A 26,949-nucleotide genomic window follows, 5' to 3' on the forward strand; every position below is an offset into this window, starting at 1 on the left:
GGGCGATCCATTTTGGTGTAAACATACACCACCCAAACATTATCTTTGCAGTGGAGACTTTAGATCTTTCTGATGTGCATTTTACCAGTTGATATCCTGCATACACTTGACAGGATAATGATCTGCGCATTTATATGAGTACAAGTTTCAAAAGGTGATTGATTTGAATTCCACCGAAAAACATAGACGATGATGAAGATTAAAATAATAATGCCAATCAATGCCACCACTCCACAACTGACACAACAACAGCAACAACAGTCCCCAAACGTTTGATTCACAAACCACTTGGTTTAATGATTCGCAGTGCATTGAAATTGGACACCTGAAATTGACAGTTTATTTATCCAACAGTGAGCAACCTGGGATATCCATTGCTATGTCCAAACGACAGTGTTGTGGTGTGACACTGAATTTACTTTGAAGTAATTGTACAGTGAAAAATGAACTCCGGCAGCTGGATAACTGCAACCCATACAATACACTTAAATTAAGCAATTACACTATTCTACAATTAAATTAAATTAATCAATTAAATTAAATACAATTAAATAAAATACAATTAAAGTAAATACAATTAAATTAAATATAATTAAAGCAATTACACTATAGTTTTTATGACAGGTCCTCTCATGCAGATGTTCCACATAAGCTGAGGAATTAACTTGACATGGGGATGCTAAATAAAGGTAACTAGATTGTCACTCGGTAGAGCGCAAACCTCTGCCAGGCTGAACAGTTAACGTTTTGTTTACATTGATAGATCAGATCTGGATCCGGACTTGAACCAAAATCTAATCGGCTAGTTCTTGTCATCTACCCAACTCATCCTCCAAGTTTTGTAATAATCGACCCACAACCTTTTGAGACATTGTCCTATCTATCATTTTTGGCCTTATCCCTTAAAGATGAAGAATCACTTAAAGAATTCTAGTAAGCAGATTTACATCTGGATCTTCACGAAAATCTAATCAATTCATCCTCGTCACACATGCAACTTGCCCAACAAGCTCTGTCCAAATCAATCAATAAAGTTTTGACATAGTCTGCTCAAAGACAGACAGACAGACAGACTGATGAAAAATCACTCATAGAGCGACACTTGGCAAAACAGAACAAAGTAGAATGGCACTCAGTAGAGCATCCTTTTGACCTCAAAAATAATTAGTGGTTGAATTCAGTGACCTAATATGCAAATCGTCTTCAAACTTTAAGTTAATCGGATGAAAATTGAATATTTTAGAAATCTGGCCTATGTTGACCTCAAAAATAGTTGGTGGTTGGTTTCAGTAAGCTGATATGAAAATCCTTTTCAAATTTCAAGTCAATTGGATGAAAATTGAGGATTTTAGAGATTTGAAAAAAGTGGTTGACCTTTGGCCTATGTTGACCTAATGACCTATGTTTTTCTCAAAAATAGTTGGTTGAATTCAGTTCGCTGATATGAAAATCCAATTCAAATTTCGAGTCAATCGGATGAAAATTGAGGATTTTAGAAATTTTAAAAAAGTGGATGAACTTTGGCCTATGTTGACCTAGTGACCTATGTTGACCTCAAAAATAGTTGTTGGTTGAATTCAGTTAACTGATATGTAAATCCCATTCAAATTTCAAGTGAATCAGATGAAAATTGAGGATTTTAGAAATTGTTGTTGACCTTTGACCTATGCTGACCTTTTGACCAATGCTGATCTCAAAAATAGTTGGTGGTTGAATTCAGTTCTCTGATTTGCAAATCCTATTCGAATTTCAAGTCAATCGGATGAAAATTGAGGATTTAAAAAATTTGAAAAAAAGTGGTTGACCCACTTTTGACCTGTGTTGACGTTTTGACCTCAAAATATATAGGATTTTGTCAGACCACGAACTCTGCCATTTGGTGAAGTTTCGTGAAGATCGGTTTGAAATTGTGACCTGTAGGCAAGTATAAGTGAGCGGACAGACAAACACACAAATTAACTAGAATGCCATTCAGTAGAGCGCATACTCCCGCCGTGGGTTCAGTTGGAATAATACGTTTTGTTGAACATCCCCTCTCCCCAAAACAATAAATGAAAAAGAAAGTAAGACCTAACTGTCAGATAATTAATTTTGATATATCTTGGAATTGGAGTAGAAAAACATCATTTAAGAATAAGAATAAAAGCTTTAATGCAGTAAAACAGAAAAAATCTTTCCCAAAAAAATTCCTGGATCCGGAATAATATCCTGAGCTTCACCAAAAATTTATCAATTCTTCCTTATCCCAAGAGCAATCATCCCACCAACTTTCATCCAAATCCGTTCAGAACTTTTCCAGGTATCTTGTTCACGAACACATGAACATACGAACACACACACACACACACACACGGACGGACACGATCGAATGCGTTACTCCCTGGCGGGAGTAATAAACCTGGAAATCGCAGAGCCAGAACCAGACTTATTTATTTGGTCTGGGAAGCCCATGCGAGGTTTCTTCTTCTTCAGCCTCTCACAACCCTGGGTGAATATGCGATCTTTTAAAAAAAAGTTGGAATTTTGCCAAATCTGTTTTATTCGTTTGTTGATATACCTCAGCCATTGACAAATCTGGAATTATAATTTTATTTGAGGTTCAAATTAACCTGGGAGATTGTGTCAAACGATGCCTCCAGTCTGTACATGTGATAAATTAATTAATCGTCCACAGTCGAAGACTTCTTCACGCAATAACAACTTCTAGCTTCCAGACTGTACATCCAATCATCTTCAAATTTTGCACACTTGTTACTCTTCATGACTTCTACTATAGTATGAAGTTTCACGTCAATCAATCAAGTGGTTCAAGAGATATAAATGTTTTTATTATTTGCCTTTAATTAACGATGTCTGCCAAACCACGTGACCTATCGCAAATTCCAAAAGGACATTTTAGTAGACTGATATGCTGAACAGATCATCTCGATTGGATCACAAATGAGGGAGGAGCTAGGTTTTAAATGTTTCTGCTTAAAAACGTCATAACTCTGAAACCATGTGATGCATGATGTCATGCTCGCTGACTTTTTTGTTCGTCATGGGTATGCAAATCTACCTGCAAAGTTTGGCCTCGATCTGTTCAGGCGTTTTTAGTCAGGTTCACTATGTCAATAAATTATATTTCGTTCAAAATCATGGTAGATTAGCAAACCTATACATTTTTGGAAAGGTTATAGCATAAGGAAACTAAAAATCAATGTTTACATTTGGAGAGATACCTGTATGGCGGCCATTTTGGATTTTCAAAATGGCCACTGTAAAATACATATTTTGTTCTATTTCTGCCTCTAATTACCCTAAAAACTTTAAAAATATTGTTACAGACGTGGCTTAGATGTTATTTACCGAGCGGTTTTGGTATGACCACGTCTGCACAAGTTACCCGATTATACCCGAACGTTGACTAATCGCGCTGCGCTAGGTCAATAAAGGAAAAGGACACCCGGCTGGGATTAAAATGACACGACACCCAGGGTTCAGTTCTCAAGACCTCCGGAGGAGATTATATTCGTTCGGAAGGTCAGATTACAGGGACGAGAGGTACAACATAGAAAGACAAGCACTTAGACACAATCTTATATTATTCCCAACAGACGACAGATAAACGGGACAAAGCTGACTCACACGGGGATTGATGAAAAGGACAGGCGGGTAGCGATGGCTCAAGGTGCACTCTTGGCTCAAGGACAGGGTCGACCCGGTCCGGTCTAGAGATGCGGGGAGGTCGCAGCGCTCGGATGGCGTCTTGTCTGCTCAAGCTGGGGGCGCATCTGACGTCACGTCCGCTACGTGGCCGCGTATATCCGGCGGGGAGTGACACGCCCTCGGCTCGTTAGCTCCGCCTCGTGGAATCGGCACGTTGCTTCTCATTGGGTGCGTGCGGGGGTTTTACCAGGCTCCGCCCTTGACGAGGAGCTGACAGCCAGCCCCTTTGTGGTAACCCCGTGGAGCGCATGGTCTGGAGCGCATTGTCAATGGCGGCTAACCGAGCCGGTGTCAGGACGCACACTCCCCCCCGCGCAGCGCCGTGCCCCTCTGTTGTTGTTGTTGTTGTTTGGGGAAGAAGATGGGAGGAGGTATGGGAAAGGTCCTAAACTCACTACTGGTGCCATATAATCACATTCTGGTGCAACGAAGAGTCATAATTAATGGAAACGAGTCCTTAACTGACATAGACTAAGAATAACTAGCAAGATGTCCGAAAGTTGTCTACGTGAGATGCGGTGGACCTGGGCACGACATTTAATGGGGGAAAAAGGGGAAGGTCGGCTCTACTAATTGTTGTTTACAGACAATGGGACTAGGGAATGGGGGATTGGGGATAGTTGGGGAGTATTGGGGAAATAGGGGAATATTTACAAGCGGATATGGAGGCCAAATTCCATATTCGCAACATTGCACCCTTCTCTACCCTCGGGGCGGCCCGACCCGATAAATTTTTACCTACTTTAGTGTGGCACGCAATGTAGTTCCCTCTACTATTAACTCTACCCTGAGTGCGACAGTTTTACAGATATTCACAAATGAGTAAATATGTCCCCCTGCGACGTTGCACCCTTCTCCTCACAGAAACACACCCACAGGATAACCGAATCCGGAAAGAATCCTCAAACTAAACATACAGCCGGTAGGGAGCATTATTTACACAAGACTACGCTGATATTTACACTACGATCCAGGACCTGTTTTTGGAGGAACACATGCAGATGTTATGCATAGAGAGAGAGCACGCATGCTAGCATCGATACACCAACCCACGAGTGCTCTGTGGCCTACGGCCTTTAATAATGTGCAGAGCACCCCTTCCAAGCATCAAGCACCACCCCATCACACAGTGAGCACCATCCGGTGCACCAATAAAGTGTTTACAAATCACCGGTGGTGTCGCAGCCGGCCGATGTTCTGCCGCTGGTCTTGCCTTCATGTGGTGCACTTGGCCTTCTTACTTCTTTTAAACAAAATAAAGAAAGGCGCCAACCGCGTCCATTTCTTTATTGTGGCCGTCAGGGGGCCAACTATAAGTGGTTCACCTGTATGGCATAGGTGCCACGTTGACCCATAGGTCCATCCACGGGTGGTGCTTGGCCGCAAAAGAGCTGCGGTCCATTGTGGGTGGCCACAAACATTGCGGTCCATATGGTGTATCGATCCAAGCAGCAAACAGCGAAAGTGCAGGCCCACAACTGCGAAGCCAGCACCTCTCTCTCCTCTCTCTCTACCCCAAAGCCAGATCCTCGGAGGTGGGAGACAAAAGAAGCAGACAAGTGAGTAAGGTGGTAAGGGCGCAAAAGTGCACGCAATGCAAGGTAATGCACACTGGGGGCACATGGGAACCAGGTGAGACAGGTACGTTCCTACCGTACGCTCCCCCCCCCCCCCCCCCACCAGGTAACCTACATGGCCCCTCCCTTACCCCTTACTGTATCCACAAAACACAACACTACCCATAAACATCTACTTTACAAATCAACAAACATCCCTACTGTCTTCCCCGTTCCTCCCATATACCAAATTCGTCTTCTCTCCCTCCTAACCAATCAAATTTACCATTTTCAACTCAACATCATAATTTGCCATCTCCAACTCAACATCATAATTTGCCATCACCAATTCATCATCAGTCCCTCCTAAGGAGGGAGAGATGGAATCACCCCAATGTCTCATCCACGTCGTGATGCGTCTCACAATCCACACAGCAATTCCATTTCCTGCAACAAAACAAAGAAAACACAGGTGTGGAGTCATCATCATCACCACTGGTAAGTGGCTGCGTATGGTGCGACAGGTTCATCAATCCTAACTATTTCCTAAATGACTTTAACAACTTTACACTACCCGGGGTCTTTCTCCGGCCAAACCATTGGCCCTCTTACACTATGGGTTCTAAAAACCAATTCCCATTGGCCAAACTGTGGTGCTTTTCAATTTGGGGTCTCACTCCCCCGATTCATCTCCCGGTGCCCTCGCACAATTTCCGGGCTGTGGCGTGTACCTCTCCCAGCGGGTCTACCCACCTGCACACCTCCGCCACTGCAGTTGCCTCCGAGCTTACCTGCTCCCTGCCCTAACCTAACTACCTGGGGAAGGCCCTCTGGCCCTCTCCCCACTCGGTGCCCTCTCTGGCACTGGGCTACCCGGGTCCGTCCTCCGGATCCTCGTGCCCCACTGACACTAACGGCTCCCAGAGCCCACCTGCGGCCTCACCTGGCCGACATCCTCACAGTGGTGGAGTGCCCAACCAACTACACGCACTAACAGGCTACACGCCCAGCCATTTCCACAACACTAATGCACCCATCCACAACACCATTCTGCAACCGCACCACAAATGCCAATATCCAACCACAATTTACCTATACCCTCTACCTAACACTTACACTACCCGCCCCGGGTATCCGTGAAAGGGGTCCACTCTTCCCCCATCCACACCTTCGCACCATGCACACCACTCCGTACCACCTACTCCAACTCTCTCCACACACCTGTACTTGCACACCTGTGCTCTCACACCTGGTGCCACCTGCACCCTTCTCTCCCCAAGCGCATTCGCGCTGATCCACACACTCACTACTCACACACTGCTCCACACACCTGTCCAGTTGCACACCTGTGCAATCACACCTGTTCAATTCTCACACACACGGCATCATCTCAGCTAACTACTCCCCTCTGAAACTTGCGCTTCCCAGTCGTCCCTTTAAACTATTGCGCTCCCTCGTCATTTATCATCCACACTAATCTACCTGCGTCCCCACTACAGGTATCAGTCACTAACTAAACTTAACGTTACCTAATGTCATCTTCTAGGGCCCTATCAATATAACCTAACCCACCCGGGCTAGTTTTCACTGCCATACACCCCATAAACTATTGCGCATTTGCCCCACATGGGAAGGGGGGCAAGGATGCCATCCCTCCACATCGGGGGTCTCTCACTACCAATTTTGCACATCAGATTTCAACAAATTAAAAATTTGCCAATCACTGCCCATCATCTGCCAATCACTACTGCCAATCCCTTGCCAATCATCAAATTTTGTTTTTCTCTAATTTCGGGGCCAAAACACTAACCTCATCACCCAGTCTACTCACTAATGCCTCTCGGTGCGCCAATTCCTGTCTAAAGCCCGGCTTCGTAAAGCCAAGCCATGAATGCGGGTTGTTCTGTGCCAGCGGCTGGATACGTCCGGCACTCGGTACAGGGACGAGGGCTTACCCGGGCCGAGATCCCACGCACCACCTCGGCGTGGAGCCATCCCATGTCCCGATCTCGACCTGCCGGACTGCCTCAACAAAAAGTGGTCGCCATGACGACCCTTTCTATCGGGCTGCCCGCTCCGCCTAGTGGAGCACGGACGCGGCCGTTCAAAGCGAGGCCCAGCACGCACCGAGGGCCCGATTCGGCTAAAAGTCGACCTAACCTCTAACCCGTGTAACGTCGATGCTTCACCTGCATGCTTACACCCCGCAGCCCGTTCCTTGCTCACACATCCAGCCGTGCCCATGCTCCTCGTACCTTTCCTTACACACCCAGGTACACCCATTCCACTCACAGCCTTGGTCACACACCTGACCACCGAACACTTTGGCACACATTCGTTGCTCGCACACCTCACCAATACACCTCTTCGCGCCCCCACCTCGGTCACCTCCTCTGTGACAATCACAGGTGTGCCCTCATTCGCACACCCAACCACGTGCCTCACCACCAACTCCAGCGTGCATTCCCACTCACGCTCTACCATTCCAGGTGTGCATCCTTCCATCCCAGGTGTACATCCTCGCTCACCTGTCACAACTAACTCACGCTCCATGTCACTCTCACTACTTTCACCTCCATTCTTGACAGCGCACTCACCCTTACTCTTGACAGCGCACTCTTTCCTCATGCACCTGTCCGCCACACACCTTTCTCGCGCACACTCTCCCGTTACACCCTCTGTAACACTCACCACAGGTGTGCATTCTTCCTTGCCTTTGACAGTGCACTCTTTCCCCATGCACCTGTCCGTCACACACCTTTCTCGCGCACACTCTCCCGTTACACCCTTTGTAACACTCACCACACCACGCTTCCATGTGCTCCCTCGCACATGTGCTACGACCGACTCACTCTCGCCAGCACCCTCACTCCTTGGCACGCACTTTTTCCTCACACACCCCAGAGTCGGACTTTCTCGCTCACCTCCTTTTTCGCACACCAGACCTGTCGCACACTTCACCAACGGCCTCTCACGAACACCCGGGTCCATCTCGACCCCCAAGCTTCTTAAATCCCCTGGCGCATCATACGCACGACCATATTGGTCACCACTTACACCGGGTCCTCTTCCTCTTCGCTTCTCCTCCATCACCTGCGAATCCCTCATCCGGTTAATGGGCACATCATCACGATTTGAACACAGACTTTGGACCAATTCTTTTATCTCCTCTTTTATTTCTTTCTTATCCCCTCTCCGTCGCTTCTTAATTTCGCTCATCCCTTCTTCCACTTCTTCTAGTTTCTGCTTCACCTCTTTTATTCCCCGGTACGTCTCCTCAAGCTCATCCTCTAAGGCTACCTTGACCGTTTCCAGGTGCGTCCTCACCTGCCGGTCCTTCGTCTCCATTACCTCTATCACCTCGTCCAACCTCGTTGTCAGTCCCTCACGTACCATCTGACATTCCCTCTTTGTCGCTATCAAGTCGTTTTTTATGTCGTTTTGTGTCGTTTTTAAACCTCCTAATACCGCAGTGTTCCTTTGAACCTGCTCCACTAACTCCCTTTGTCCCACCGTCAGCTGCTCCACCTCCTGCGTCAGGTCCTCTATGCCCCCTTGTAACTTTACAGTCCCCTTTCTCACCTCCTTCTCCATGTGCTCCTTACAGTGCCTCACCTCCTCGCGCACTCCTCCGACCTCCTCACTCACTCCTCTTCTGATCTCCTCTCCCATCACTTGCATCTCCTGCCCAGATGCCACCCTCATCTGCTCCATTTCCTCCCTGTGAGCATCCAGTTTGGTTTCTACCCCCATTCTGACCCCCTCTATCTGCTGCCCCATTTGGTTAACTTCCCTTTCCGCTTGGTCCCTCATGTCCCTCAATTTGCCTTCCATGGTGTTTTCTAACCCCTCTAACCCTTTTTGCATCCCTTCCATTTGATTCTCTTGAGCGGCCATTCTGTTTTCTACCCCCGTTAACCCATGTTTCACTCCCTCTATCTGATTCTCTTGAGCGGCCATTCTGTTTTCTACCCCCATTAACCCATGTTTCACCCCTTCTATCCCATTGTCTAACCCCTCTAATTTCTTGTCTAATCCCTCACCGGTACCCCTCGCTTCGTCCCTCATTACCCACAATTGCTCACCCTGAGCATCCATCCGGTTCCCCATTACCCCCAATTGCTCATTCTGAGCCTCCATCCGGTTCCCCATTTGTCCCATACTGCTTTTCAAACCTCTAATTTGGTCTCCCAATTGCTCACCCATTTGTTCCATAAGGGCCCTCATTTGCAGGATAAAAAGGTTCGAATCCACCAGTGGCGCCACTACGGTCGCGGGTGTGGACGCCGCGGCCACCTCGTGCATGACAACGCTATTTTGCGACCCTGCCGCCCTCACTGCTTCGCTCTCCTCTTGTCCCTCAATTTGGTCCTGGATCGACCCTACCTCACTCTCCTCTACCGGACCCCAGCTGTCTTGGTCTGCCATAGCGCGACTTTCAAAATTCGGGTTTTTATACAACAAAACAAATTTCGGCCGTTATAATTTCGCGCGGGAAACGCGCTCCGAATCGATTCTAATTGTTACAAATTTGGGCCTAATAACGCGCGGAAAACGCGCTCCGAATCGATTCTACTTGTTACAAATTTGGGCCTAATAAATTTAGTCCCGGGTTCGAATTCCACTCCTCGACACCAATTGTTACAGACGTGGCTTAGATGTTATTTACCGAGCGGTTTTGGTATGACCACGTCTGCACAAGTTACCCGATTATACCCGAACGTTGACTAATCGCGCTGCGCTAGGTCAATAAAGGAAAAGGACACCCGGCTGGGATTAAAATGACACGACACCCAGGGTTCAGTTCTCAAGACCTCCGGAGGAGATTATATTCGTTCGGAAGGTCAGATTACAGGGACGAGAGGTACAACATAGAAAGACAAGCACTTAGACACAATCTTATATTATTCCCAACAGACGACAGATAAACGGGACAAAGCTGACTCACACGGGGATTGATGGAAAGGACAGGCGGGTAGCGATGGCTCAAGGTGCACTCTTGGCTCAAGGACAGGGTCGACCCGGTCCGGTCTAGAGATGCGGGGAGGTCGCAGCGCTCGGATGGCGTCTTGTCTGCTCAAGCTGGGGGCGCATCTGACGTCACGTCCGCTACGTGGCCGCGTATATCCGGCGGGGAGTGACACGCCCTCGGCTCGTTAGCTCCGCCTCGTGGAATCGGCACGTTGCTTCTCATTGGGTGCGTGCGGGGGTTTTACCAGGCTCCGCCCTTGACGAGGAGCTGACAGCCAGCCCCTTTGTGGTAACCCCGTGGAGCGCATGGTCTGGAGCGCATTGTCAATGGCGGCTAACCGAGCCGGTGTCAGGACGCACACTCCCCCCCGCGCAGCGCCGTGCCCCTCTGTTGTTGTTGTTGTTGTTTGGGGAAGAAGATGGGAGGAGGTATGGGAAAGGTCCTAAACTCACTACTGGTGCCATATAATCACATTCTGGTGCAACGAAGAGTCATAATTAATGGAAACGAGTCCTTAACTGACATAGACTAAGAATAACTAGCAAGATGTCCGAAAGTTGTCTACGTGAGATGCGGTGGACCTGGGCACGACATTTAATGGGGGAAAAAGGGGAAGGTCGGCTCTACTGATTGTTGTTTACAGACAATGGGACTAGGGAATGGGGGATTGGGGATAGTTGGGGAGTATTGGGGAAATAGGGGAATATTTACAAGCGGATATGGAGGCCAAATTCCATATTCGCAACAATATATACTAAACCTATATTTTCAGGGACAAGGAATCCAATGAAAGTATCAAATTAGTGCTATGGGGAATGGTAAGACACGAATCAAAGGTTTTGAATTGCAAAATACTGTCTTTATATTCGCGATAAGTTGCATAATCAAATACATGTTATCATTTTGTACAGGCAGTTAATAACATCAAAATGTGTCACAATAATTCATATCACCAAACATACACAGGCAGTCAGCAAAATCATATATACACATGCAGTCAGTATAACTTCACATCTACACAGGCAGTCAATGACAAAATATACACAGGCAGTCAATGGCATCAAACATACACGATTACAGAATATGCCATTTAGAGTTCGTCATCACTGTCCTGTGTGTCGTATCCGACAATATAGTCCGCATCGTTTTCACAGTCCGTTCCACACAAGCAAAGGTCGGTCAAATTGATTGGCAAATCGAATTGGTCGAATGGTCGATCGAATCGAATTCGATGAATCGAATCGAATCGATCGAATTGGTCGAATGGTCGAATGGTCGATCGAAGCGATTGGTCGAATGGTCGAATGGTCAAATTGGTCGAATGGGATTGGTCGCATTGGTCGAATCGAATTGGTCGGAATTGGCAAATGTAAACATTGATTTTCAGATTTTCCATGTAATAACGTTTCCAAAAATGTATAGGTTTGCTAATCTACCATGATTTTGAACGAAAAAACATAGTGAACCTGACTATTTGGAGAAAATTGGATTTTAGTGTTTTTCACTCAAAACAATATGGCGGCCGAATCACGTGCCCTGTGACGTCATAATTACCATAAAAATATTAGACAGACCGAGTCCCTCCTGTGGTGAAAATTTGCTCTCAATCGCTCCAATTATTGCAGACAAAATGGTAGGAAAACAGAAAAAAAATTCCTGAAAAAATCCCCCAAAAAATCCATGGATCCGGAATAAAATCCTGAGCTTCACCAAAAACTAATCAATTCTTCCTTATCCCAAGGGCAATCATCCCACCAACTTTCATCCAAATCCGTTCAGAACTTTTTCAGATATCTTGTTCACGCACACACACACACACACACACACACACACACACACACACACACACACACACACACACACACACGATCGAATGCATTACTCCCTGGCGGGAGTAAAAATTACTCATAGAGCAACACTTGGCAAAACAACAAAGTAGAATGGCACTCGGTAGAGCATCCTTTTGACCTCAAAAAGAATTAGTGGTGGAATTCAGTGACCTGATGTGCAAATCGTCTTCAAAGTTTAAGTTAATCGGATGAAAATTGTCAATTTTAGAAATTTGGCCATGTTGACCTTTTGGCCTATGTTGACCTTTTGGTCGATGCTGATCTCCAAAATAGTTGGTGGTTGAATTCAGTTAGCTGATATGTAAATCCTATTCAAATTTCCAGTCAATCGGATGAAAATTGAGGATTTTAGAAATCTGGAAAAAAGTGGTTGACCTTTGGCCTATGTTGACCTATGTTGACCTAAAAAAAGTTGTTGGTTGAATTCAGTTCACCGATATGTAAATCCCATTCAATTTTCAAGTCAATCGGATGAAAATTGAGGATTTTAGAAATATGAAATTGTTGTTGACCTTTGGCCTATGTTGACCTTTTTGGCCCATGCCAATTTCAAAAATAGTTGGTGGTTCAATTCAGTTTGTTGATATGAAAATCATATTCAAATTTCAAGTCAATCAGATGAAAATTGAGGATTTTAGAAATTTGAAAAAAGGTGGTTGACCTTTGGTGTATGTTGACCTTTTGGCCTATATTGACCTTTTGGCCTACGTTGATCTCAAAAATAGTTGGTCGTTGAATTCAGTTCGCTGATATAAAATTCCCATTCAAATTCCAAGTCAATTGGATGAAAATTGAGGATTTTAGAAATTTGAAAAAATGGTTGACCTTTGGCCTATGTTGACCTTGTGACCTATGTTGACCTCAAAAATAGTTTTTGATTGAATTCAGTTAACTGATGTGTAAACCCGATTCAATTTTCAAGTCAATCGGATGAAAATTTAGGATTTTAGAAATTTTTAATTATTGTTGACCTTTGGCCTCAAAAATATGTAGGAATTTGTCGGACCACGAACTCTACCATTTGGTGAACTTTCGTGAAGATCGGTTAAAAATTGTAACCTGTAGGCAAGTATAAGTGAAGTATAAGTGATCATGACTGATACTTCTGCAAAAGCCAATTCTCTTTGACAACTTGGTGTGGAATTTTTCCTGCAATTTTGCTTCGGAAGCCTTTGTTTAGAACTTTAATAATGGTACGCAAATGCTGCAATAGGATGTGCTGTTGAAGTCGAGCAAAACTCAAATTGTGTTTGCTCAATTTCATGTTGATTGTAAACAGTGTGAGAAAAATAAAATAAATAAAAACCTCAATGCAGTTTTTATAAAATGTCAGCAGAGGACAGGACGCCAAAAGGAACTATTCAATAGACATATACAAAGAAAGGCAGAAGTTATTGTTCTACAACCAACCTCTAATTGCAACCAATTTGATGAATATACATTCCCATTAAATCTCCATTTTATACTGACCAGTACAGCAATTCCCTATGGGGACGGCAGGAAGGGTCATTCCTCTCTGGGTTATATAGATTGCAGTAGATCTAGGGTCATGCCTCAAGAACATCGGGAGTGTGTTCATTTACCAAGTTTCTTGTGGAGAGATCGCCAAATGGCTTAAGCATTCGAGCAAGCATTCCATTCAAAACTGTTGATAAGGAACGACAGGCTTGCCAAGCGCTAGATAACTTCTTGTTAACTGAACACACCCCAGATTTCCTCCCTTTCAATTTCATGTTAAACAGCATCAGCGACTATTTCAAAAGGTAATCAAACGTGTTTGTGATTTATAATATTTTTACTTCTGGTAGAGGCCGTTGCCTCCATGAAACGGCAGGATAAGCTGTTTATAAATATTAATACGGCATTTGTTCAAGCAAACGGTACTATTAGTATAAAATTGCTTTGTAATAACATTAATTTTATGCTATTAATATTAGTGTTATTAGTCCCCTACCGGTGTACACAGGAGGGGACTATAGGTTTACACTCCGTCCCTCCATCTGTCAGTCTGTCAGTCCATCACTCAATGAACAGTTTTACCGGACTTTTTTTCGAAACTCTTAATGCTAATGATTTCAAACTCGGCACATGGTTTCCTCATGATAAAGTTACAGATCAAGTTCGAACTTCATGACGTTTCGATCATTTTTGACAAAGTTATGGCACTTTGAACTTTGGTAATTTCCCCAACAGTTTTCCGGACGACAGACTGCCAGTAGGAGACATGTATTGCAGTGCAATACTCAGAATGCTTGTTACTTTTGTTATTAGAAGCAGCTTTTTAAAACACCCTGATAAAGCTATCTTAACACTAATATACCCTTCTTAAAGCTATCTTACCCTTCCTCCCGTCCATGGTACACGGAATCTTGTGGTGAGGCTGTTGCCCTGAAACAACTTGCTTTCGTCTCCTGGAAAGCAAATCCAACGGAAGGAAATCTCATTTCCTTTCACAAAGCCCGAAACAAGTGTGTGTCCACTCTCAGGAGAGCCAGGAAACAATATCTCACCGTTCTCAAGACCGAACTCTTATCTGTCTCCCTCTTCCAAATCCTGGTGGCGTCTGGTCAAATCTGTTTCTGGTGTTTGTTCCCCCTCCATCCCCTCCCTCACCTCAAACGGCTTAACGGCTGACTCCGCACGTGAAAAAGCTGAATGCCTCAACTCTGTGTTTGCCTCTAAATCTTGTGTCCCAAACCCATCCCTCTCTGTACCCACCGTACCCAGTCGTACCCAGCTGCTCCTGGACTCTGTGTCCTTTCCTCCTGACAAGGTGGAAAAGTTTCTGTCAACCCTCAACTCGGATTCTGCAACTGGTCCTGACGGCATCAGCCCACAGGTCCTAAAATCATGTTCTTCCGCTCTTTCACTCCCTCTTTCTGTTCTCTTCACCCTCTCTTTTGCTCAAGGTCATCTGCCATCTGCTTGGAAATCAGCCAACATCACCGCTTTGCACAAAAAAGGTGCAAAAACAGATCCCAGCAACTACAGACCAATCAGCCTTCTCCCAATTATCAGCAAAGTCATGGAATCCATCATTGCTTCAGATATGAAATCTTTCCTCTTCTCCAATGGCTTGATCTCTGATCATCAATTTGGTTTCAGACCTGGTCACTCTACTCTGGACATGCTGCTTCTGCTTTCTCAACAATGGATGGAGGTCCTCAACGCCAAACAGGAAATTAGAGCTGTCTCCCTTGACATTTCACGTGCCTTCGATACGGTCTGGCATCCTGCTCTGCTCACCAAACTCTCCTCCTTTGGTATCCATGGAAATCTCCACGCATGGCTGGCGGACTTCCTCTCTGGTCGTAGTCAACGTGTGGCCCTGAATGGGTTTCTCTCATCTCCTCTTCCTGTTCAGGCTGGAGTTCCCCAAGGTCGTGTTCTGGGCCATGTGCTTTTTCTGGTCTTCATCAATGATCTCTCTGACTCTCTTGAAAATCCTCTCTATCTCTTTGCTGACGACTCTACTCTCTGTCGCTCCATTCCTCATCCCTCAGATCGGCAGTCTGCAGCCTCCTCACTCTCTGCAGACCTGGACAAAATCACAGACTGGGCAAACAAATGGAACATGTCTTTCAATCCTGATAAATCTCACACTCCTACGATGTCTCTCCGAAAAGACCGACTGGAAAACCCTCCCATCCACTTTCTGAATAATCCTCTCCAAGAAGTTCTGTCACTCAAGCTTTTGGGTCTCACTATTTGCCATGATCTTTCCTGGGAAAACCACATTTCAAATCTGGCCTCCAAAGCCAGTCGCCGACTGGGCATCCTCCGTCGTGCGAAGTCCTTCCTTGGCACACATGAGCTCCTCACCACATACAAGGCTTTCATCCGCAGCTCAATGGAACACTGTTCTCTCCTCTGGGCCGGTGCTCCTGCCTCACACCCAACTCCTGCAAAATAAAAAAAAAAAAAAATATATACACCTCAACACGCAACCCCACTGGTGGGGAAAACCCCCTTTGGGGAGGGGGCCAAATGAAGAAGCTGCAACCTTCATTGTGTGACCCTTTGCCCTCCTGTCAAGTTTGGTTGAGATTGGATAAGTAACGACCAAATGTGTCGCGGTCAAAAATCGTCAGACAGGCATCAAATTGCGTATTTTAGTATGACGATAATTCAGCAACCAATAGCATCAGAATACGCAACTCAGGTTGATGCTGTGGTTGAAATATCGAAATATCGACGTGTGTGTGTGTGTGTGTGTGTGTGTGTGTGTGTGTGTGTGTGTGTGTGTGTGTGTGTGTGTGTGTGTGTGCGTGTACATATGTGAAAACATAACTATAGTTATCAGGTTAAAACAAGTGTTTTTAAAAACCATAACGCAGCAGCAAATATAACTCAATAAATACAATAACAGTTATACCGTATAAATATATTATTGATGAAGATTCTAATAAATATTTTTTGAAACATTTAATGTAATGCTAAAGGAATAGCTTTTAAAGCTTTATGAAAACAACACCACTCGACTATGACTTTATATATGGACACTGTAAAAATTTTAAAGTTGAAACAGTTTAAAAGATAATAGATATTCGTAGAAAGGAACATGCAACGTGGATTGATCTCCCATACAAGGCAATCACTCAATATGTGAGCATAGAGAACCTATTTGGATTAAATAACCAGGAACTGAATACCCATATGGGCTAATATGATTTCCAGACTCACTGGTCACCTCCACTCATTCATTCCACTTTTCCACTTCTGTGAAAGCAAGTTCCAAAGGCTCTTCATTCTCATCCTTTTCTCCAGGGCTTCAAGACAGCTGTTGAGCAACATGTCAGGTCATTCCCATTCACAACCCTGATCTTTTCTACCCCCATTAATCCTTCTATCCCCATTAACCCAACCTTTTTCTGAGTTTCTTGTTTTTCCTTCCACTTATGTGATTGAGAGTTTGCAGCTTTATCCATCTTTTTCACCGTTGTGTCCTCCCCTTGCTCGCATTCGTCTTCACATCCCTTATTTCCCAAGTCTCCCTCGATTTTGTCCATCAACCCTGCTGTTTGTTTGTGCTCCCTTCTCCTCCCCCCACCCTTTTCCTCTCTTTACTCTGTTCTTTTTATTGTGTTATATCTTGATCTATTTTGTGTTATTTCTCCTCCATGAGCCTTCACTTCACTTCACACTGCTCCAATAAAAAAGACTTTTCTCAGGGCCCAAATTATTCCCACCTCATGGAGTTAGCCAGCGATCGTTTTGACCCAAGTTTTTTTTTTTCACGAATCAGCTGGCCAGGCCTCACGTTCAGCTGATCAAAATGGCAGGAAATTGTAATTTGTTCTTAGTGCCAGTGATAACTCAGCTACTCTTCACAAAAGACGTCATTGGATTTTTGGTGTCCGCGAATGACCAGTGTTGGTAGATGGGTCGTCCGACTTAACATCCTTCCGATGGATGGCGCACACAAATTCTGAAGTATCCTTTTCTACATATAAAAGTAGCCATTGCTCATTGGAAGTCGAATACTTATTTAGGTTTATTCATTATGTAAATGTACTACATTGATGGCATTAAACTGTTTATTTTATTATTATTATTTTTTTTTTGTCGACAAGATCGAGGCTCGTGTAAGAGCTAACATTGATCACAAAAAGACAAACTGACACATAAAACATATGATAAAGGGAGCGGGAGAACAAGATGGAGAGCAGGGACATCGGGAGATCTGTGGGAGGGAGAGGGCTTGGGGGAGGAGGCATGGGAAGGGGGGAAGGGTGGGAGAGGTTAAAAAAAAAAAACACATGGACACTGCTAGGACTTCCAGGAAAGAAGTCGGTATTTCAAAAAAGTGGATCTGGGGTGAATTAACGGGGGTAGAAAAGATCAAGGTTTTGGATGGGGGAAGAAAAGAAATGGTGGTGAACAGCTGTTTTAAAGACCTGGAGGGAGGAGTGGGATGGAAGAGAGTGGGAGTTTGTTCCAGAGGCTGTAGAAAAGAGGAATGAAGGAGTAAAGATGAATAGAGACTCCCTTCCTGCCACTCCCGTAGTGAGCGGGTGTGAGATATTTGCTCATAAGCAAATATGAAAGGGTACAATGAACTTAACGCTATGGGTGCAGTGGGCTTTGCAAGGATGAAAGAACTTCTTATGAGCATTGAAGATCGATTACACGATTACACGATTACACGATCGATTGCACGATTCATACAAGGGGTTGTCAAAACAATAAGGTATTGTGATATACTTAAGTCTTTCATTCAAATTCCATTTTCCTGCTTCTCAATGAAGTATTCTTCCTGAAATCTTGAAGTTCCATTTTAACATTGATGCCAATTGTTGCATCAAGGAAAATATTATCAGCTTGTTGTTGCAATGAATTGGTGTATTCAATGTACATTGTGAAATCTGCATCACTCATGATAATGCATTTTCATGCTTCCGCTGGAGAAGTCACCGGAGGCATTATGTTTTCGGGTTATTTGTCCGGCTCTCCGTCCATCCGTCTGTGCGTCCGTCGTTCGTTCTTGATAGGTCTTTGTCACCGCAATAACTTAAGAATGGCTGAAGATATCCAAGTCAAACTTTGTACATGTATGTATAATGATGAAAAAATGATCTGATTAGATTATGCGGCCAAGAGGTCAAAGGTTAAAGGTCCCGTTAGGTAATGCAATCTGTTACTGAGGTAACTTGTGAACCAGCGATGGGAGTTTGACCAAACTTTGTACAAGTATATATTATACGATACAAATATGAACTGACTAGCAGAAGTACCCAGCGTTGCCGGGCGGGGGAGGGGGGGAGAGGAGAGGAGGGGGGGGGGGGAAGGGGGCAGAGGGGGGAAGGGATGGGGAGGGGGGGGAAGGGGACGGGAGAGGAGGGGGGAAGGGAAGGGGAGGAGGGGGAGGTGGAGGAGGGGAGGGGGGAAGGGGACGGGAGGGGGGGAGGGAGGGGATGGGGGGACGGGGAGGGAGGGACGTGAGCGAGTCTGGCGGCGAGGATGGAACATCACGTGATCGCTCTGAGCGAATCAGCGAGCTGCTCTGGCACAGGCTGAGATTCAGTGTATAATGTTCCTCGCTGAAATGCGCTAAGTTAAATATGAATAAAAAATATGGATCTCGTCATCGGAGGTCATTTTTAGGTAGGCCATGTCCTTCCCAGGCCCAATGACCATGTCTGTGCCAAAAATCAAGTATGTGAGCCTCTCCGTTTAGGATTCTATAGGTAACACACACACAAACTGTGTTTTATTTATATAGATTAGATTATGTGGCCAAGAAGTCAAAGGTCAGAGGTCCCGTTCGGTAATACAATCTGTTAATGAGCTAACTTGTGAACCAGCGATGGGGGCTTCACCAAACTTTGTATAAGTATATATTATACGATACAAATATGAACTGATTAGAATTTGGCGTCGGAGGTCATGTCAGGTAAAAATGCGATACCTGAGAACAGCTGAGGGGATTTAAATGAAACTTGTTACGAGTGTGTATGATGATGTAATAATTTCTGCGGAGGCATATCGGTCGACATCGTGACGTAGAAGAGTGTCGTTCTAGTTTAAACTATATGCAAGAAATGGTACGACAATTATTTTCGTGCTGTTTTTTAAATGCAACATCAAGGCTTGTGGAGGAAGGAGCAAGAATGGTTGAGTTAAATCTATATAATTTAAAGTTGTGGCAATGAAATTTAATTTCTGGATAGGGTTGATTTTTCTTTTTCATAATCATTTCCTGTTTTGATTTCGTGTTTTGTCATTCAACATAGTGTTTATGGATCACACGCCAATGAGCCATTGCAATTTGCTTTTGGGTAATACCATTTAAGGCTCTGGTCTTAAGTGCTTGATGGTGTTCGTGACCCATACCTTTGACAGAGTGTCTGGTCATTCATGACGAGTCATGAAAACTTCCATGGCTATTAAACAACCTTGGACAGGATGAAATTCCTGCGAAGCAGTCATGGGAATCGAAGTGACACCAATGAGGGCAATGCAACAAGGTTGTACTCACTCCACCACCAACCCACTCAACTTAAATACGTAGGTATTTGAAATTTATTTTAAAAACATCACTTGTCTTTATTTAAATGTGATCAAATTGGAGTCTGGGAACTTTCAAGATGTGAATACTCAAAATACTTTCTCCTATGTTGGTCCTGTATTATGGTGGGTTTAAACTCAAATGGAGCATTAAGATGCAGACATTTTTTTCTGCCAATATACTGAAATGTCACAACTACAAGGTCAAAGGTCATGCTCTTGCTACGGTTTTACTTTTCGAATGAGCCCCTTTTCTTTCTCATCAACAAAGCAGGGTAACTTCAAAATGCTATCGTGTCGTTGAGTGTTCGATGAACGGAAGGGATATACGGTGGTGTCTATTTTTGATTAGCATAAAAATGGTTTGCAGATGGAACTCTGAAATGAAAACCAAGAATGAGTGACAGTTATTACATGACATAAAATATCTGAGAGAAACAGAAATAAGCCACTACACGGACTTTTCATAAGCAAAAGCCATTTCCACAGAAATTAGGATTTGTTGCAATCATACTTTTGGAGGTCAGTGCTAAACAACCTGTGCTCTTCTCTTTTCTCACACCTACATTCAAGAGCGTTGGCTCAGAACTGCATAGCCACTCTCGTAAATGCCCACTATCAACATGCAAATTACTCTTTTTGCAAATATGACTCTAAAAAAAAGGAATAAGCTGAAACTAATTTAATGGGGGGGTCAAGGGGGAGGGGAGAGGGAAGGGGAAATGGTAAAATACACAAAAATGATTTATTTTTTGCATCATTGTGTATGCACATTCCTGCTGCTATTTTGATTCTTATGTGTTTTCTATTCATTTGCATCGACCTGACAGGATAGCTTGTAGAGGTAAGTGCACTCACCTTTCAACTGTCTCGCTTAGATTCGAATCTCAATCCAGCTATAAACTGTCTCCCTGGTGTTTTGCATGCATTGTGATGCATCAATGTGTATACTGTGCTTCAGAAGGATGTTAACCCAGAAAACCCTTCTGCAAGCACAGGTTGTTGGTCTGTGTTGGCGAGAAGACCCATCTGCCAGCACTAGCACAACTATCCCAGTTATTTTCCAAATATATATGTGTATATATATATATATATATATATATATATATATATATATATATATATATATTGTTGAGGTTTTGAGATTGTACATATAACATCATTGAAGGTTAAAGGTTTGCCCCCCATAGTTGGTCCACAAGCAACACATAGGCCCACGTAGAGTATTAGTTATGTCATGGTATGTGTAAGAGTAGGCCATTTCCCAAGTGATATCTGCGTTGTGTAAAGAAATGAGCTTAGGTCCTTTCATTTTGCGGCCACCCTTCATTTTCATCTATGGGCAAACTCGATCCCGCGCCCCATTTGACATCCCTCAAGTTTGTTACGCTTTGGCTGCCAGCAGCGTTCGCTGCCCTTGGTTTGCTCGAAACTAGTTGGGTACCACGAGGTAGGCCTAAGAAGAGGGAGGAGCGCGAGGGTCGAGGTGTGGCCGCGACAAGCAGCACGTCAGAGGCGGTAACGGTAAGGGCACCAGCCAACCAGGGCTCGGAAGGCATGGCATGATAGGGCGTGGCAAGATGCGTCTAGCAAGTGCTGGAAGGTTCGCTGGGCAGGGCTATATAAGCCTTTGCACAAAGCCCTTGAGAGGACTGCCCTTATGAGAACTGATACGAGGACTGAAAGGAATCGCGCATTGCAAGAGAACTGTATTGAGAGGACTGAAGCCACGCACTGGTTGGAGGACTCAGAGCACCGTCGTGCACACGGCAGTTTCGGGGAATTGATGAGCGCATATTGAACTATTCGCTTATTATGTATGCTGCCGCAGCCGCAAGTGTAACCGCCAAAGCCAGCCCTACCGTTCGCCCTGTAATAATCCCGTGCGCGAAAATGACATGCGGAGAGCTCCTGCCATTCATCTACTTCTCGGTGCGAGTTGGGGACCGGAGAGCGAGCTGCCTGGACGCCATCCCTGGACCATCGACCTGTTCGTCTGCAACCCCGTGTGAGTGTGTCTGAGTGTGAACGGGCCCGTTTGTCCAGGGAATAAGTATAAGACTGTTTAAGGCTGCACTGTGTCTTCTTCTGCTGATTATTGTACAAAGTGTAAATAAACCTTGTTATTCCTTTTCTTCCAAATTCGACCGTTTCCGTGATTTCCTCCATTGGGTAAGCATGGCACGATTAATAACCGCTTGGATCGGGTTTAGTCATTGATAACGGCTCGGGTCACGGGTTCGCTACTGCTCGGCGTATCCACCAACACCCGTGATTCGGGTGGGGCGTATTTCCTCGTTTCTGGGCAGCGTTAGTACTTAGGTAATAGCGAATTCTTAGTCCTAAAACCCCATTTAACGCTGCCCGGGAAGGACGTCATAGGTCCCGGGTCCCGTCGGCTAGTCAAAGACAGGGGGACTAATCCCCCCTTGGTAAGGGGAAAAGGCCGGCGCGGATATCCGCAACAATATATATATACATATATATATATATATATATATATATGTATATATATATATATAATTTAAATTGATTGAAATAGAAAAAATAAAAATTGATGGAAAAGCTACTGTCATTTTAGGTTTAACACCTGAAACTTGATTGACTTTTTAAATTTCAGACTAGGAATTTTTTAATTGCCTCTTGTGCATGTAATGCTTAAATCATGTTTGGTTGTCATTATCGTGACCAAACTTGTTACATCACCTTCGTGTAAATGTTTATTCATACAAATTGGATTGCTCAACAAGACAAATGCTTTTGGTTTTTATTATTGCCTTTTTAATTGTGGCTCATTTGCCCTAATTGATGATGACCTTGCACATAAAACGCAAACCTAGAATAAAACAAGGAAAACGAGTTCAAACATTTGTCAAGATCAGATCAGAAGTTTTAATTCACCAGTTTCAATAAAATGTGAGATTAAACATTGTGAAAATTTTCAACCATGTCATGCGGTATATGTATGAAGCTGTTACAGCAAGAGTGCTAAGACAAAGTCATCATCAATTAGGCCCATCATCAATTGTTGGTCTTTTAAGCTCCTTCCAGCCAAATACAAGTAATTATACAGGGACTGCAGTGGAATATGGTTTCATGGTAAAACATTGAATATTGATGGAGCGTAAAAATATTTGAATATCGATAGAGGGTAAAAATCATTGAATATCAATGGAGGGTAAAACTGAATATTGATGGAGGGTGTTACGTGGTCCTCCCGGTAACTACCTGGTCTTGGTGACCCCCGGACCGTGGGAGGGACCCCGCCAGAAAGATATATGGTTTATACGCTTTCGTAACGCAATCAATATGAATTCCGGTCAAGAAGAAACCCCACACCAAGGATCCGGAATAATCAATAATATATTCACTGAGCAATCAACAACCATCAACAATGCACAATCAATATTACAACCATGTGAACTCATCTACACAAACTCTAAGATGGCCATCTTAATCTTATACATTCCTCACGTGAGCCCCACTCCTGACTCCCTCCGTGGTCAATGTCTCTCCTCTCCGCACACGGGCGGTTGAACGAGCCCCGGGCGGACGTGCTCTAAACGTGCCGTCTCGGACTGGGGCCGCGGCTGCAGCGCACCTCCTTGCCAAGCCACGGGGCAAACCCAGCGCGGCGTCCAACGTGCGCGAGGCCCCCAAGTGCGACTCTTACGCGTCCTTGTAGATGGGCAAAAACCCAGCGCGGCTTCCGACGCGAGCGAGGCCCAACGTGCGGACCCGTACGCGTCTTTGTAGACGGGGCAAAACCCAGCGCGGCTTCCGACGCGAGCGAGGCCCAACGTGCGGACCCGTACGCGTCTTTGTAGACGGGGCAAACTGTCCCGGACGCTTGGTTTCGTGCACGAACTCACAGTGACTGGACGTGTCCAAAGGTATTTACCGCCCAGGTAACTCCTCTCGCCAGACGTTTCGCAACGGCGCGTTTTCCGCGCAGCGTAAGGTCGATTCCACCTTCTCGTCGTCGCGGGGCGAGGAAGAAGAAGCCTTCCTTTCCCTCGTGTCTTTTTTCCTCCGTTTCCCGTCACTTCCGCTTCCGGCCACTTCCGTTTCCTGCCACTCTTTCAGAAGGGCTTCTGACCCTCCAACCACAACAACTACACAACAACTTAATATACTACACACGGAAGCAAACACCTGCATGGTAATTCACATACATTCACATAAATATGTAACACTCCCCCCCTTCAAGAAAGAAAGTTTGAACCCAGCGAAAACTTTCTTTGCCGGCCAATTTGGAGAAATAAACCAGATAACTCAACCCCCCCACATTATCAATTCCCCCCGGGCACAGTTATCACTTAAAAATAAAGCCAGTTAAGCCACTCGATAGCACTTTTCCGGGAGGCCAAGCCGAGTATTCACTACATGGATGCCTTTAGGAACGCGGAGTTCACGGTTAGTCCGTGCAGGAAAGTTCTCTACATGGGCGCCTTGAGGAACGTGGAGTTCACGGTTAGTCCGTGCAGGAAAGTTCTCTACATGGGCGCCTTTAGGAACGGCGTTCACGGTTAATTCGTGTAGGAATCTTGGCTCGGCGGCTCCGCCGCCTTCAGTGCTTCAACTTCTCGGAACGTCCCTAATAATTAGGGTGGGACCACTGGTCCCTGTAGTCCCCTGAATACCGGTCTTCTTCTCGGCCACTACTTTGCCAATTCTTCCTTCGGGAGCGGCCGTAACTCAGGGAGCCTCCATAATAATATTGACTGCGGCCACCACCAAAACTACCGCCCAGTTGTCCTCTCCTGTAGACCTCTCGACGCCTACGAAATGCCTTCCCTACTGTTATGGTCCGACCCTCCAAATCCTTGCCATTCCAATTCTTCTCTGCCTCCCTCAAATTAGTTCGGACCTCCAAGTTAAAATGTTTGGCCAATTTCAAGAGATCCGACTTTAGCAACGCTCGGAACTGTGCCTCACTCGGGGTTACCCCAAAGTTCTGTGCCACAAACGCCATGGTGCCTATCGTTAACACCTGTTAACCTTCACCCCAAGACTTTCCCCAATTTCTCAAAAAAAATATTACCAATTAATAATTAATTAATAAATTTTGATTACCAAAAATATTATTATTTTATTATTTTATACACTTTTAGATCCCGGACGTAGACCCAATTGCGAAACCGCAAATCGTAATTTGGACGAGCCCCCAATTCTGTTACGTGGTCCTCCCGGTAACTACCTGGTCTTGGTGACCCCCGGACCGTGGGAGGGACCCCGCCAGAAAGATATATGGTTTATACGCTTTCGTAACGCAATCAATATGAATTCCGGTCAAGAAGAAACCCCACACCAAGGATCCGGAATAATCAATAATATATTCACTGAGCAATCAACAACCATCAACAATGCACAATCAATATTACAACCATGTGAACTCATCTACACAAACTCTAAGATGGCCATCTTAATCTTATACATTCCTCACGTGAGCCCCACTCCTGACTCCCTCCGTGGTCAATGTCTCTCCTCTCCGCACACGGGCGGTTGAACGAGCCCCGGGCGGACGTGCTCTAAACGTGCCGTCTCGGACTGGGGCCGCGGCTGCAGCGCACCTCCTTGCCAAGCCACGGGGCAAACCCAGCGCGGCGTCCAACGTGCGCGAGGCCCCCAAGTGCGACTCTTACGCGTCCTTGTAGATGGGCAAAAACCCAGCGCGGCTTCCGACGCGAGCGAGGCCCAACGTGCGGACCCGTACGCGTCTTTGTAGACGGGGCAAAACCCAGCGCGGCTTCCGACGCGAGCGAGGCCCAACGTGCGGACCCGTACGCGTCTTTGTAGACGGGGCAAACTGTCCCGGACGCTTGGTTTCGTGCACGAACTCACAGTGACTGGACGTGTCCAAAGGTATTTACCGCCCAGGTAACTCCTCTCGCCAGACGTTTCGCAACGGCGCGTTTTCCGCGCAGCGTAAGGTCGATTCCACCTTCTCGTCGTCGCGGGGCGAGGAAGAAGAAGCCTTCCTTTCCCTCGTGTCTTTTTTCCTCCGTTTCCCGTCACTTCCGCTTCCGGCCACTTCCGTTTCCTGCCACTCTTTCAGAAGGGCTTCTGACCCTCCAACCACAACAACTACACAACAACTTAATATACTACACACGGAAGCAAACACCTGCATGGTAATTCACATACATTCACATAAATATGTAACAGAGGGTATCATTCATTGAACATTGATGGAGGGTAAAACCATTGAATATTGATGGAGGACAACAATTATTGAACATTGGTGGAGGGTAAAACCATTGGATATCGATGGAGGGTAAACCATTGAATAGCGATGGAGGGCGAAACCATCGAATATCGATGGAGGGTAAAACATTGAATATCGATGGAGGCTAAAACCATTGAATATTGATGGAGGGTGAAATCATTGAATATCGATCGAGGGCGAAACCATCGAATATCGATGGAGGGTAAAACATTGGATATCGATGGAGGGTAAAACATTGAATATCGATCGAGGGCGAAACCATCGAATATCGATGGAGGGTAAAACATTGAATATCGATGGAGGGTAAAACCATTGAATATTGATGGAGGGTGAAATCATTGAATATCGATCGAGGGTAAAACCATTGAATATCGATGGAGAGTAAAACATTGAATATCGATGGAGGGTGAAATCATTGAATATCGACCGAGGGCAAAACCATTGAATATCGATCGAGGGTAAAACCATTGAATATCGATCGAGGGCAAAACCATTGAATATCAATGGAGGGTAAAACGTTGGACATCGATGGAGTGTACAACCATTGAATCTTGATGGAGGGTAAAAATCATTGAATATCGATGGAGGCCAAAGATCATTGAATATAGATGGAGGGTAAAAATCATT

General features: G+C 45.0%; 1 protein-coding gene and 1 long non-coding RNA gene across 5 annotated transcripts in view; one reads left to right on the top strand and one right to left on the bottom strand.

Moving 5' to 3' along the window:
• Positions 1–6,713, bottom strand: part of LOC144893279 (uncharacterized) — a 342,685-nt gene extending 335,972 nt beyond the window's left edge. The window contains exon 1 of the long non-coding RNA XR_013624311.1: positions 6,642–6,713. This is a non-coding gene — a long non-coding RNA (uncharacterized LOC144893279). The remainder of the gene's footprint in view (positions 1–6,641) is intronic.
• The window catches only part of LOC137432510 (netrin receptor UNC5B-a), a 430,308-nt gene that overhangs the window by 47,444 nt on the left and 355,915 nt on the right, over positions 1–26,949 (top strand). The window lies entirely within an intron of this gene.

Source organism: Myxine glutinosa, chromosome 8, assembly GCF_964187855.1.
Source record: "Myxine glutinosa chromosome 8, kmMyxGlut1.1, whole genome shotgun sequence".
NCBI lineage: Eukaryota > Metazoa > Chordata > Myxini > Myxiniformes > Myxinidae > Myxine > Myxine glutinosa.